Source organism: Trachypithecus francoisi, unplaced genomic scaffold (genome assembly GCF_009764315.1).
Source record: "Trachypithecus francoisi isolate TF-2019V2 unplaced genomic scaffold, Tfra_2.0 Lachesis_group16, whole genome shotgun sequence".
Taxonomy (NCBI): domain Eukaryota; kingdom Metazoa; phylum Chordata; class Mammalia; order Primates; family Cercopithecidae; genus Trachypithecus; species Trachypithecus francoisi.
Window position 1 is genome coordinate 52,533,964 of NW_022681461.1, and position 13,245 is coordinate 52,547,208.

The window sequence follows — 13,245 nt, forward strand, 5'->3', positions numbered from 1 at the left end:
ATCCACCTTGGGGTATTTTGAATATTTTTTTTCTAAACAATTATAAACCCTAAAGTTTAGGTGATTTTTTGCTGTATTATTATCTTTTCTTGTGTTTTTCTCAGTTGCTAATTATATTGGGAGTGTTCAGGGTTAACTTACCTTTAATTTCTATATTGTGATAATTTTCTTCAGAAGAACTCACAGCACTGCACCCACTGTGCCTCTATTATCTGGTTCTATACCTGCACTTGTAACTAATCCTCTCATTCTATTCTGCAGCTTTCAGATGCTTGTTATTCTCTTCCCAACTGCAATTTCCTTATGAATCCCTTTGCCTTGAAATTTTCCACGACTGCTTAACAGGAGTGCCGTATTTAGCTTTTAAATGCATCTAATTCTCCTATACAAGATTGTTCTCTTTTCACTTGGCGTCAGGGGATTGACTGAAAATAACTATCCTTTTGTTAACAAAGAAAGCAAAGCAAAACTAAAGAAATTCTCTAAAATGGAGGCTTCACAATCAGTTTTAAAAGAAAAGTCATAAAATGTCTGAACACCAGTAGCTTCCAAGGATGGCAATTTTGAGGCCCTCTCTTTGCTTTTTGGGAATTCCATTTTGAAGAATAGATTTGATTTATGATGTCACATTGTGTGAAAAGGGAGAGAGGTTAAGTACCAGTCTCCAAATTTAGATTGAAGTCATAGAGACTAAAGCTATTATAAGGCTTATTTTTAGTATACACTATTATATAGCTTTTTCTTCAGTACTTTGTATCAACAATGTAGCATTTATCATATATTTTGATTCTTATTCAACTATCTTGTCCCCCTTACTAGATTTGAAATATCCTTTTTTATGGCAACCTGTGTTCATTTTTCTGTCTAGTGGAGTAAGGGACCTTTAAAAAAGTAATCTATTGAATGAATAAATACTAATTACAGAACAGGAAACCTCAGTTTTTGCTTTCAAAATCAGAACCAATTCCAGTAATTATAACAAAGAGATATCAAAAAATAAGCAATATAGATTGATTTTCTAAGCATGCCTTTTAAGTAGATGAAAAATGACCTTTTACTTAACCACCCCACCTCTACCAGCAAAGGGACTCCTGAAATTGCAATATGAATTATTGATTTGGAATATTTCCTTCCTGGCATTATAAGAGAATGCTGCCAATGATGAGGAACATCATAGTGGCTAGTATTTGTGAGCGCTTATGGTGGCTTAATGCTTGAATGGTAGTAGAAACTCAATAAATATTTGTTGAAAGAATAAATACAAAGTGGTTTATTAAGTCATTTGTAGACATAATCTCATTTAAGTGTCATAATAACTTTGCAAAAATAGTTACAATTTTTATTCGCATTTCTCACAATAGGAAAATAAAGCTAAGAAAGGTGAAATATATTGCCCAGGATCACGCTGCTGGTATGTGACAGAAACGTTTCCATAAACTATGTGGAGTGACCGTTTCCACAAAATCATAGAACCTGGCAAAACCTTGCATAAAGGGAGATTATTACTTATCAAATGCATTTTTAGTCATGAATCCAGAAGAATTAAAAAGTCATTTGCTCCATGTTACTCCAGTTCTATCCTGGCCTTTTAAAAGGGAAGCAAATCAGGTGATTTGTTGTTCAGTTTTACTGGGAACAAAATCAAACAACTAGGGAGAAAACCAGAGAAGTAACTAAAGCTATGGAATAAAATCAGACTGAGAGCATGATAGGAAGTGTAATATATCTCTCCGTTCCACTTTTATTTACAATGAAAACAGTAAAGAACCTGTCAGCTAAATCGTGAAAATTATTTCCATCATGACCTGTAGAATCTGTCCAATTCTTTTATTTGATTGGGTCATAAGCTACATGCTGTGACCCAAGGCAGGTAGAGAGTTATTACATTTTCATATTGTTCTTGTTTATATAAATATGTTAGTTCCTCTGAAGAAGCACTTGACTTGTTATTCTGGCCTAATCATTTTAGACCATTATTTTCCAAAAGGATCTGGGGTTTTACAAAGGTGATTTCCTGCTGTTTTGTTTGTTTCAAGTTTTTTTTGCACCACTTAATATTGCTTACGTTTTCAAAATTATGTTTTTTTTTTTTTTTTGAAACGGAGTCTCACTCCGTTTCCAGCCCAGGCTGGAGTGATCTCGGCTCACTGCAAGCTTCGCCTCCTGGGTTCATGCCATTCTCCTGCCTCAGCCTCCCGAGTAGCAGGGACTACAGGTGCCTGCCACCACGCCCGGCTAATTTTTTGTAGTTTTAGTGGAGACGGGGTTTCACTGTGTTAGCCGGGATGGTCTCGATTCCTGATCTCATGATCTGCCCACCTTGGCCTCCCAAAGTGCTGGGATTACAGACGTGAGCCACTACACTATGTGTATTTTTATGTGTAGGTGATCTCAATATCTCATAGATATTTAATTCAACATTTGCCATTGCGTTACTAGACATAAAATATTTCATTTAACACCTAGTTCTTCCAATTGATTGATGAAAATAAATCCATAGTCAAAAGAATTTGATGAAAAATAATTACTTGACCGTTATTATATTTCCCAATTAATAAAAAGAGAGATAAAAATTGGAGCCACACAGATGCTAAATTATTTTAATTTTATTTGCATGTTTATACTATAAATTTTAAATTTGTGATTCATTAAAAGTTATTAGTTATGGCTATCACTTTGCATTGCAGAAACTTTGCAAGTAAGAAAAGGTCTTAGAGGTCATTTATTCCAACTTAAAAATTTTGTAGATAAATCATAAAAGGCAAATGCTAAAAATCACATATATAAAAACTAGCATAACAAGATTTGAAGCTGGGTCTTTGGATGACTGTTCGGCATTCTCAAGACCATTACTTTTTTAATAGTTTAAACATGTATTATCAGTAATTTGATTAAGAAAATAGAGGCATGACTCTTAAATTTCTCTCTGTTGTTCTATGGTAAAAGAGGTAAGTGAGAGCATCATCAAGTAGCTGGGTAGGAAACTGTAAGAATAGAGTTGCCCATCCAGTGTGGCTGTGAAGAGATATTTATGGAGTTCTACTGTGTGCTACATTTGTACCGTATCCCATAATGTCACTATAAAGCAAGCATCACGTAATCACACAAACAGCCACGGGGTTCCAGTCAGTCTGTTGTTCTAGGCTCTCCAATAAGACAACAAATAGGTCTTTGAAAAGCTATTCCAAACAAGTAACACGGTGGCTGCAGGAAAAGCCACAGGATGTTATCACGCACACACCAAGACTGACATGAAGTCAGGGAAATCAGAAAATTGGAGAACTCTGGCCAGGTGCAGTGGCTCACGCCTGTAATTCCAGCACTTTGGGAGATCGAGGCAGGCAGATCACCTGAGGTCAGGAGTTTGAGACCAGCCTGGCCAATGTGGTAAAACCCTGTCTTTATGAAAAATACAAAAATTAGCTGGACATGATGGTGGGCAGTAGTCTCAGCTATTTGGGAGGCTGAGAATTGCGTGAACCCAGAAGGTGGAGGTTGAAGCGAGCCGATATGATGGTGCCACTGCACTCCAGTCCAGCCCAGATAACAGAGCGAGACTCTGTCAAAACAAAACAAAACAAAAAAACCTATATAGTGCTTTTCAGAAGTAAGAAGGGGAGAAGTCAAATCAATTATCTCTGAAAAAGAACTTTGAGAAGAGCATAAATGCATTATTATTTGGAAAAAACAAAATAAATACATGAATTAAACCTGAAATAGGTTATCATAAATATAAGATGAATTTAAGATTTGGATAGGCCAGGGAATTTTCAAAGTTACTGAGCAAGTTGTACTGTGGTTTGGCTGCTTTTTGGTTGTGGATGTCCATAAATGATGTTTTCCTTCTCAGTATGCCTTATTAGTGCTTAGAGCAATAGTTCCTGAGAGGTTCATATTTTGGCTCTAGCTTTTGCGACTGGCATAGTTATACATCACTTAGAGATTGGAATCCCTTCTGAGAAATGCATCATTAGGTGATGTCATCATTGTGCAAATACCATAGAATGTAGTTATGCAAACAGAGATGGTATAGTCTACTATACACCTAGTTACATGGTGTAGCCTATTGCTCTTAGGCTGCAGATCTGTACCGTATGTTATTTTAGTGAATACTGTAGGCAATTATAACACAATGGTAAGTAGTTTTGTTTTTAAACATATCTAAACATAAAAAGGTGCAGTAAAAATGTGGTGTAAAAGATAAAAAATGGTGCACCTACATAGGGTATTTACCATGAATAGAGTCTGCAGGATTGAAGGTTGCTCTGGGTAAATCAGTGAGTGAGTGGTGAGTGAATGTGAAGGCCCAGGACATTACAGTAAACTGCTGTAGACTTTATAAACACTGTGTACTTAGGCTACACCAAATTTATCAGATATTTCTTCAATAATAAAGCTTAGCTTACTGTAACTTTTTTGCTTTATACACTTTTTAATTTTTTTGACTGCTTATAATAACACTTAGCTTAAAATAAAACACATTTTAAGCCATACAAAAGTATTTTATTTCTTTGTATCCTTTTTCTGTAAGTTTTTCCATTTTAAAAATTTTCCATTTTTTACTTTTCAAACTTTTTTGCTGAAAATTAAGACACAAACACATTAGCCTAGGCCTACACAGGGCCAGGATCATCAATATCACTGTCTCCTACCTCCACATGTTGTCCCAGGGGAAGGTCTTCAGGGGCAATAACACACATGGAGCTGTCACCTCATGTGACAACAGTGCTTCCTTCTGGAATACCTCCTGAAGGACCTGGCCTGAGGCTGTTTTACAGTTAACTTCGTTTATCATAAGTAGAAGGAGTAAACTCTAAAATAAGAATAAGATTTATAGTAAAATAAATGCATAAACCAGCAACAGAGTTATTTACTATTATTTTCAAGTATTATATACTGTACATAATTGTTTGTGTATCTATGTGCAGTTTATCATGGACTGCAGCATTGTTATATCGTGCATGACTGTATATTCATTCAGGAAATATATATTGGGCACCATTTAGGTCTTTTGAACTATGCTAACTGGAGTGGGTACAAAACTGTATAAAACAGGATTTATGCCTTTAAGGAAATTATAGTTTAATTTCAAGTGAAATTGAATCATTGAAGATGGTGGTAGGAAATAAGTATTATGCTAGAGTATGATCTAGTATAGATCAAGTGAATCACTGAAGATGGTGGTAGGAAATAAGTATTATGCTAGAGTATAATCTAGTATAGATCAAGCGAATCATTGAAGATGGTGGTAGGAAATAAGTATTATGCTAGAGTATGATCTAGTATAGATCAAGCGAATCATTGAAGATGGTGGTAGGAAATAAGTATTATGCTAGAGTATGATCTAGTATAGATCAAGTGAATCATTGAAGATGGTGGTAGGAAATAAGTATTATGCTAGAGTATGATCTAGTATAGACAAGATTTCCTGGCAAAGGTAATTCTGAAAGTGAGTTTTGAAGTACAAGCAGGAGTTAGCTAAGCAGAAGAGGAGAAAAGGCATTGCTGGCAGAGGAAACAGAGCACGTAAAGACAAGAAATATAAAAAGCTTTTGTGGAATTCTAAGCAGTACTGTATAGCTATGCATATCATTAATTTATTTAACAAATATTTGTTGAATACTTATCATGTATCTGGTAAATTTTAAGCTCTTAAATACGACCATGTTTGAGATAGATACATTTCCTGCTGATATTCTACTGTATGTAAAGGGGCATGTGATAAACAAATTTTTGTTAGAGGTAACAGCTAGGATGACAAAAACAAGGTGGAGAAAGGGGAATAGAAAGAATCAGGGCATGGGGGAAGTGGGGTGAACTGGTATGTCATATGACGTGGTCAGGAAGACCTCCTGGATAAAGTAACGTTGTAAGAATAGACACCTAAGAGAAGAAAGAAAGATAGCAGATATTTAGAGGACGAACCTCTCAGGCCAGGGAAGAACAAGTGCAATGGCCCAGAGACAGAACTGTGGTTGGTGCATTTGGAAAACATCAAGGAAGCCAGGGGGTCTAGAGTTGAATGAGTGAAGAGGTGATGAAGGAGGAGCTGACTAAGAAAAGAATGGTAGAAAATGAGGTAAGAGACCAGGTGGGCCAGGCCACATAGTGCCACACAATCAATTGTTGGGATTTTGGCTTTTACTCTGAGTAGTATGTAAGTCCATCAGAAGGTTTTAAGCCAAAGAGCATCACGATAAGAATTATGATCATTCTGGCAGCTATGATGAGAATAGCCCATAGGGACAGAGTGGAAACAGAGGGTCCACATAGTAAGCTTCTTGATAATCCAAGGGAGGGATGATGGTGTGCATGGGATGAGGGGGTAAGCCTCGGTCATGTTGAGAAGTGGTTGGATTCTGTGTATATTTTGAAGACAGAGCCAACAGGATCTCCTGATAGACCGGGTATGGAGCAAGAGAAGAAAATAAAAGTCAAGAGCGATCCCAGTATTTTGGCTTGAACAACTGGAGAAATGATGAAGCTGTTTACTAGAATGGGAAAGACAATAGGAGGAACAGATGTGAGCAGGAGGAGATGCTACAAAGAAATCAAGTAATTTGTTGTTAGATTCTATTTTTGAGATGACTATTAGGAATCCAAGTGGAAATTCAGTTACCACTGAATATTTCAGTCTGAAATTTAGGGAAGACAGGAGATTTGAATTTATAACTATAATCAGCATATAGAAGGCACTTAGGTCTATAGGACACAGCCATATGAAAGGCAGTATGGTATTGCATGCTCTGGAGCCAGGTTTGTTCTGCACATTACCTGTGCAACCTTGGGCAATTAACTTATCTGTGTTTCGTTTTCCTCATTTACAAAAGAAGAATGACAATAGTCATAAGATTATTGGGAAGTTTAAATTGTCACTTATAAAGCACTTAAAAAGCATTGACTGACACAAAATAAGTCTTCAAAAATATTAGATGTATTTATAATAATGTAGGAGTTACGCCATGAGATGTGTATATTAGGACAATCTTTTTAAATTATCGAAATTATTTGTATGTAATTCTTCTTAAATAATAGGACCTTGCGCCTTCCCCATGCAGTGCATTAAGGGTATGATGCCTAAAACAATCATTTTTTAGCTAAGAGGTTTAAAACTGCTTTTCTTATGTTTCTTGTGACACTGTAGGCTTGTAAACTAAGTTTGGTAAAAGAGAAAAGGCAATTCTACATTCCAAAAGCTTCCCTTTATAAATTAAAATAAAATTTCAGAAGGCCTGAAAATAGAATTATACTATAAGCCATTTTCAAATAAAAAATAGGATTAAATGGATTAAGTAGGAATAACTATCTTACGTTAGCAGATCTACAGTGCCAGGCAGAGGTAAGGTGAAAACCTAGTCAACAGGGAAGGTAGAGGACTGCTTTGGGAGCGGTCATCTGGCCTGGCCCATGCTAAGATCAATGCTGATGATTTATACCAGCTGCAGACAGTCTTGTGGATACTGGAGGAACAGATGTTAACATCCAAATACTAGCTAAAATGGAGCAGCAAAGGAGACTGTTCCATGATCAAAAAAACTTATCCCCCTTCCATGGTGGTAGATCTGCTCCCTTCATTCAAGCACTATATCAAGAATATGAATTATAAATTATTTTAATGCTTCTATGGAAGAGACTGATTTAAACTGAATTATAGTAACTTATTAAGTTTTAAGATTTGGTTTTTAAGTACTAGGAAGGGAAGTGCAAAAGCAGACAATGCTTTTATTGACAATAAGAAAATTATGTTTTCGTTAAGTGATAGTCATACTGTGTATATATATTTATTATAGTTTGCTAGACAAGGCAAAGAGAATAAGGGACATGTCTACAAATATAATAATTTTAGACTATTTTATGAGTCATTAAAAATAAGCTATTTGAGGAAGATACTTCAGATTGCAGTCTGGGGAAATACTAGAGAAAGAAGTTGATGTTAGAGACAAGGAGGCAACCAGAAGTTACACTTGTATCAATTTTTTAAAACTCCTATGATGTTATAATCACTGATATTTGGCTGGTATAAGTTTATATATAAATAAATACTTAATTTTCCAGTCTCCCTTGAAGTTAGGGGGCTATGAGTGATGTTAACCGAAGTAGCATGCTGGATTTATATTCTTAAAGGGAAGACCTGCTGCTTTTCCTCCCTTTTCCTTCATGGAAAATAGATGATGGCTGGAGCTCTGACAACCATGTTAGACTATAAGATGACCTTGGGGGAATGAAGCCATGCATTCTTGAATTAAAAGAGTGGATAAAACCTGGGTGCCTTACATTTTGGAGTGCTCTAACATCCCTTGATTACTACGTCTAAACTTTTTGAATATAAGACAGTGTTTTCTATATTGTTCTACTCAATCTTGAGTGTTTTCTTTTCTGTTCCCTACTGAGCATCCTAGACAATAAAAATACTTATTGAACAACATTTAGCAAACACAAAGAAGCATATAAAATAAAATATAAAGTATGCATATTTCCACCATAAAGAATTTATTGTTAATATTTCCAAGTTTTCTAAAGACTTAATTTTAGTTTTTTCCCCTAAACTTTTGTATATAGAATGTTTTTAACCATTGACATGGTTGATTTTTTATTTTTTATTTTTTTTTATTTTTTGAGACAGAGTCTCGCTTTGTTGCCCAGGCTGGAGTGCAGTGGTGCATTCTCGGCTCACTGCAAGCTCCGCCTCCTGGGTTCATGCCATTCTCCTGCCTCAGCCTCCTGAGTAGCTGGGACTACAGGCACCCGCCACCATACCCGGCTAATTTTTTGTATTTTTAGTAGAGACGAGGTTTCACCGCGTTAGCCAGGATGGTCTCGATCTCCTGACCTTGTGATCAGCCTGCCTCGACCTCCCAAAGTGCTGGGATTACAGGCGTCAGCCACCGTGCCCGGCCTGATGATTTGTTTTAATAGTGGTGGGATTGTCATTATGCTGCTCACCAAGTATTTCTAGCTCTCTGCCTCCTGAGCTCATGGTAGGGTTGTACTTATTCACATTCTGTGATTGGGTGGGACTGTTGTCCAGTTCTGGCTGATGAACTGTCAACCAAAGTGGCTTGTGCTGCTTTTTGTCTAAAATTGAATTGCCAGTTTTTGAGTAATTTTCAGAGCTCTCTTCGCTCTCTGTCACAGAGACCTACAAGGTAGTCTCAGAGTTACAGCTTTGGGAGGCTAGATCACAAAGTGATCAGTGTCTCCAGTTCGACTATGATGGATGTGTAGTGGGGATAAGAAATAAACATTTATACCTGGAAGCCACTGAGATTTGGGGCTTTGTTTGTTATTCATCGTAAACTAGCATATCCTGACTGATAGAACAATTAGGATATATGATAGTTTATAATATGTGTGAGGTATTAGAATAAATTCTAAGATCCTCATCAGCATTTCACACAACTCTCCTCATTGCTTGATGAATTCCGGTCTGTTGATTCCTCACTTGCTCCATGCTCTTTCCTAAATCATTGCTCTCAAGCATACTATTGACTTGTTCAGTAACATATTATCCACCTCTCCCCACCAAGCAATCTTTGACATTTCCATTAAAATGTCATTTACTTACCAAACCGTTCTCTGACTCCTAGGCCTTTGATAGTCTTTTTTGATGCTAATACTTCTTCTCCTTAGAAATTACTACTATACTAATTAAATTCTTAATTATGTAATTAAGAATTTAAATCTTTATCTTACACTAAAATGTAAACTTTATAAAGGTTAGGACAACACATTGTGGCCTACCTCTTTATACATAGTTTCTAAGGCAGATACAAATATTAGAGCATAAAACAAGATATTTTTCATCCTAAGCAATATTTACAGAGCATTTCTCCTTTTGAGAAAGACTGTCTCTTCTTTTTCTTTCTTTCAAATTTCTAAATTATAATATCCCTTTTATTTGAAGTAAAGTTGCCCTTTAGGAAAAGCTGAACTTACTCAGTCTGGAAAAAATAAACATGATATACTGGGGAAAGAGGATATTACAATTTATGTGAAGAAAAATGATAAACTCGTGCTAGTCCTGTGATATCATTTTATGGGTAGATATGGAAAATGAGATATTGTTGCTTTTGGAAACCAAGGATGGTTTGCGTCTAAAGAGGAACCAATAAAGGTTTAGAGTAAATGAAAACCCGAATCACAAAAATAGTACTGAAATCTTAGATGAAAGAATACTTTATTATTTTATATGTTCTATAGATGCAATCTCCAAATCTTGTGAGAAGAGTTTCATTTTTAGAAGCCATAATCTGAATTTAAAAATATCACCAATACTACAAAATACAGATAATTTATCCTAGCTTATACAGATAAATTATCCAAATCTCTGTTGGATAATGGATGGTTTCCAATCCTTTCAAAGTTTTAAAAAATATATTTTCAGTTTCAAGACAGATGACAGTATCGTAACAACCTGCATGCCTACCTAGTGACTTCTGTTTTAATTTCATTGGCCAAGTTGGGTAAATATGTATGCCTAACTCCAAGGGTAGCATGGAGCTGAATATTTTTAGTTGTATACTTTGCAATATAGAAAAAAATTGAGATTATTAGTAAGGAATGGGAGAATGGATATTGGGCAAGCAATTATGTATGTTTTCTATAATATATTTTAATACTTATAAGAATAACAAACATCTGTTATAAGTGACTTATTGTTTCTAAAATCATTCAATCTGTGCAACAGCCTAATGAAGGAGATATTATTGCTATTAACTCTTTTTATTGATGAGGAAGCAAGATGGACAGAAAGATTAAGTAATTTGCCTTAGATCATCACACAGCTAGTGGGTGCTGCAGTCATGCCAATGTTTGAACCTAGCAATCTGACTCCTGACAGTGCTCTTAACCACTCTACTAACAAGATTAAAAAGTGTGTGATTATGTCTTAAAGCACAAGCATGTACATATGCGTACTTTAGTGCTAAAGATTAAGCTTCAATTAGTGTCAAGTTTGGAAGATACTAGGAAAAGCCATTATGTTTTTATTTATAATAGTTCTTAACTCTTTTTAAACCATTTAAATTATTTTTAAAAACTTATTTTAAGTAAAAAAAATTAATAAAAGTGCACATGGTATAAAATTGAAAATATCATAGGTCATATACACAGAACAAAATGAGTACAATGAAAAGTAGGTCTTTCTCTTACTCTAAACCCCTAGTCTCTGGTCTCCCTTGAGGAGAGGTAATCACTGACATGTCAAAGACTGTTATTGACCCCCAGTATCTAAACTTTCTTTTTTCCTTTCAGTAACTGACCATGTAATTTTTATCTGGCTTACATGAATGCTTGTCTCAGCAGTACCCTTTCCAGCCTTCCTTGTAGCTAGGTGTAGACATCTGTGAAACCCCAGCCAATGAAATATTAGTGATGTGATGTGTGCAAATTCCAACTCATACTCTTTAAAAAGGAACATGACTTTTAACATTCTGTTTTCTCTTTTTCTGTGGGCTCTAAAGTGGCTGAAGTGGCCGGTGGTGGTCCACCTAAATTATTAAGGCAATGGCAGAAAAAAGGGAATTTTTTCATGGAGTAGAGAAGAATTCACCCTTCTCCTCTCCACATCTTAACCCTGAACCATTTTTCAGGAGAGAAACTAATTCCTGCTCTTTGAATTAATGTATGGATTAAGTTGATGTAACAGAGTCACAAAAATAAAAGTAAACATTTCTTTTGTCTTCAACTTCCTAAGATTATTTCTCAGTTCATTTGAAAAACTACAATGATGATATGTAAATTATGTTTGTGCTTCATAAAAATCTTTGTTATTTCCTAAGCTTTAAATTTCCATCAGGAAATCCTCTTAATCAGTTTTCTCATGTGTCGGTACTCCGTCAAGAGATAAGGTTTATTTTTACTTGTTCTCCTCTCAAAAATCAAATGTGAAGAAGTAAAAATTAATTAATGTTTATTTTCTGGCTGAAAGTCTGCCTTTGTTTTTAGAGTGGATATTATAATGTGGACTCTAAATAAGGATTGGACGGTGCTTTTTAAATATCTTTGTACAAGGAATAATCAAAGGCTGTGATATTATCTAAGCAAAGAGCAACTTGGCTTTGTGTGACATGTATGTATATGACTTCATAGATATTTCAGTATAATATTAAGTGACTGAAACAGTTTAAATGCCTCCCAAACTGAGAACTTGTTTCTTTGTATTCTCATCAGTTTTATTAGTATGGCTATGAAGATTATTTTTCAGTTTAAAGGAGTTTAAAAACAGCAAATTGAATGGGTTGTATCCATATTTGCAACTAAACTCACTTCCAAGCCAGTTGATCCTGATTTCTATTTTCCTCCTATGCATACTCAGAGAATGCAAGCATTCACTCTTAATGATCTCTGAGATCCTATAGCAACTCCATAGGGAAATGAGGAGGAAATAAAAAACAGGGATCAAAATATGTTCAATGTATTTTATATACTATTTTATTTTCTTTTTATCTCTGTTTCTGTACAGTCTTTGTTATATGAGCTGGTGACTATTTTCATAGTGGTTGCAATTTTTTTTATATACATTCAAACACCTAGAAAAGAGAAAAGTGGTTCAAGGTCAGTGCATGTGTATGAAGGCTAATTATTAGAGAAACTATAAGGAACACAAGAACCTTTATAAAGGCACATAGCTGTTTTATTTTGCTTCAAAGGATAAAAATCTTTTTGTTTCTCCTTAAGTATAGTGTTTCTTCTGTTTGTAATTTACTAAAATTTATTGGCAAGATTGATACAAGGAAGTAGGTTTTAAACTCTTTTTATTTGTCTATGGGTTCATATTTAATAGAGAGGAAAATGTATATTTGAGAGGAAACTCTGTATATTTGACGGACAAAACAAGAAATAGGTTTCTTGTGCTTCATAGGTTTAGAATGTGCTATGCACAGCTGAGTCATTTTTATATCCACTGATACTATTGGTAGTTCAATATATAAAGCTGAAGAAGGGATACCAGTCATATTGAAGCTTTTGAAGATGTCAGTGTCAAATTTTGAATAGTTATTGTAAACACGTATTTAAAAAATGAAATATTGGAAGAGATTTCCATTGTCTTTCTCCATATATTTTGACTGAAAGTATGAACATTCCTGGGTAAGCTTTTAGTTGTTTTATGACTTTTTGCCCTCCTGTTGCCATAGAGGGGCTGTGAACTCATTATTTATAAATTTAGCCTCCACCTCGTTTCCACTAGTCAGAAGGCTAGCATCTTCACTCAGAGGTTTAATTGTACAGGGTAAGGAGAAGTTG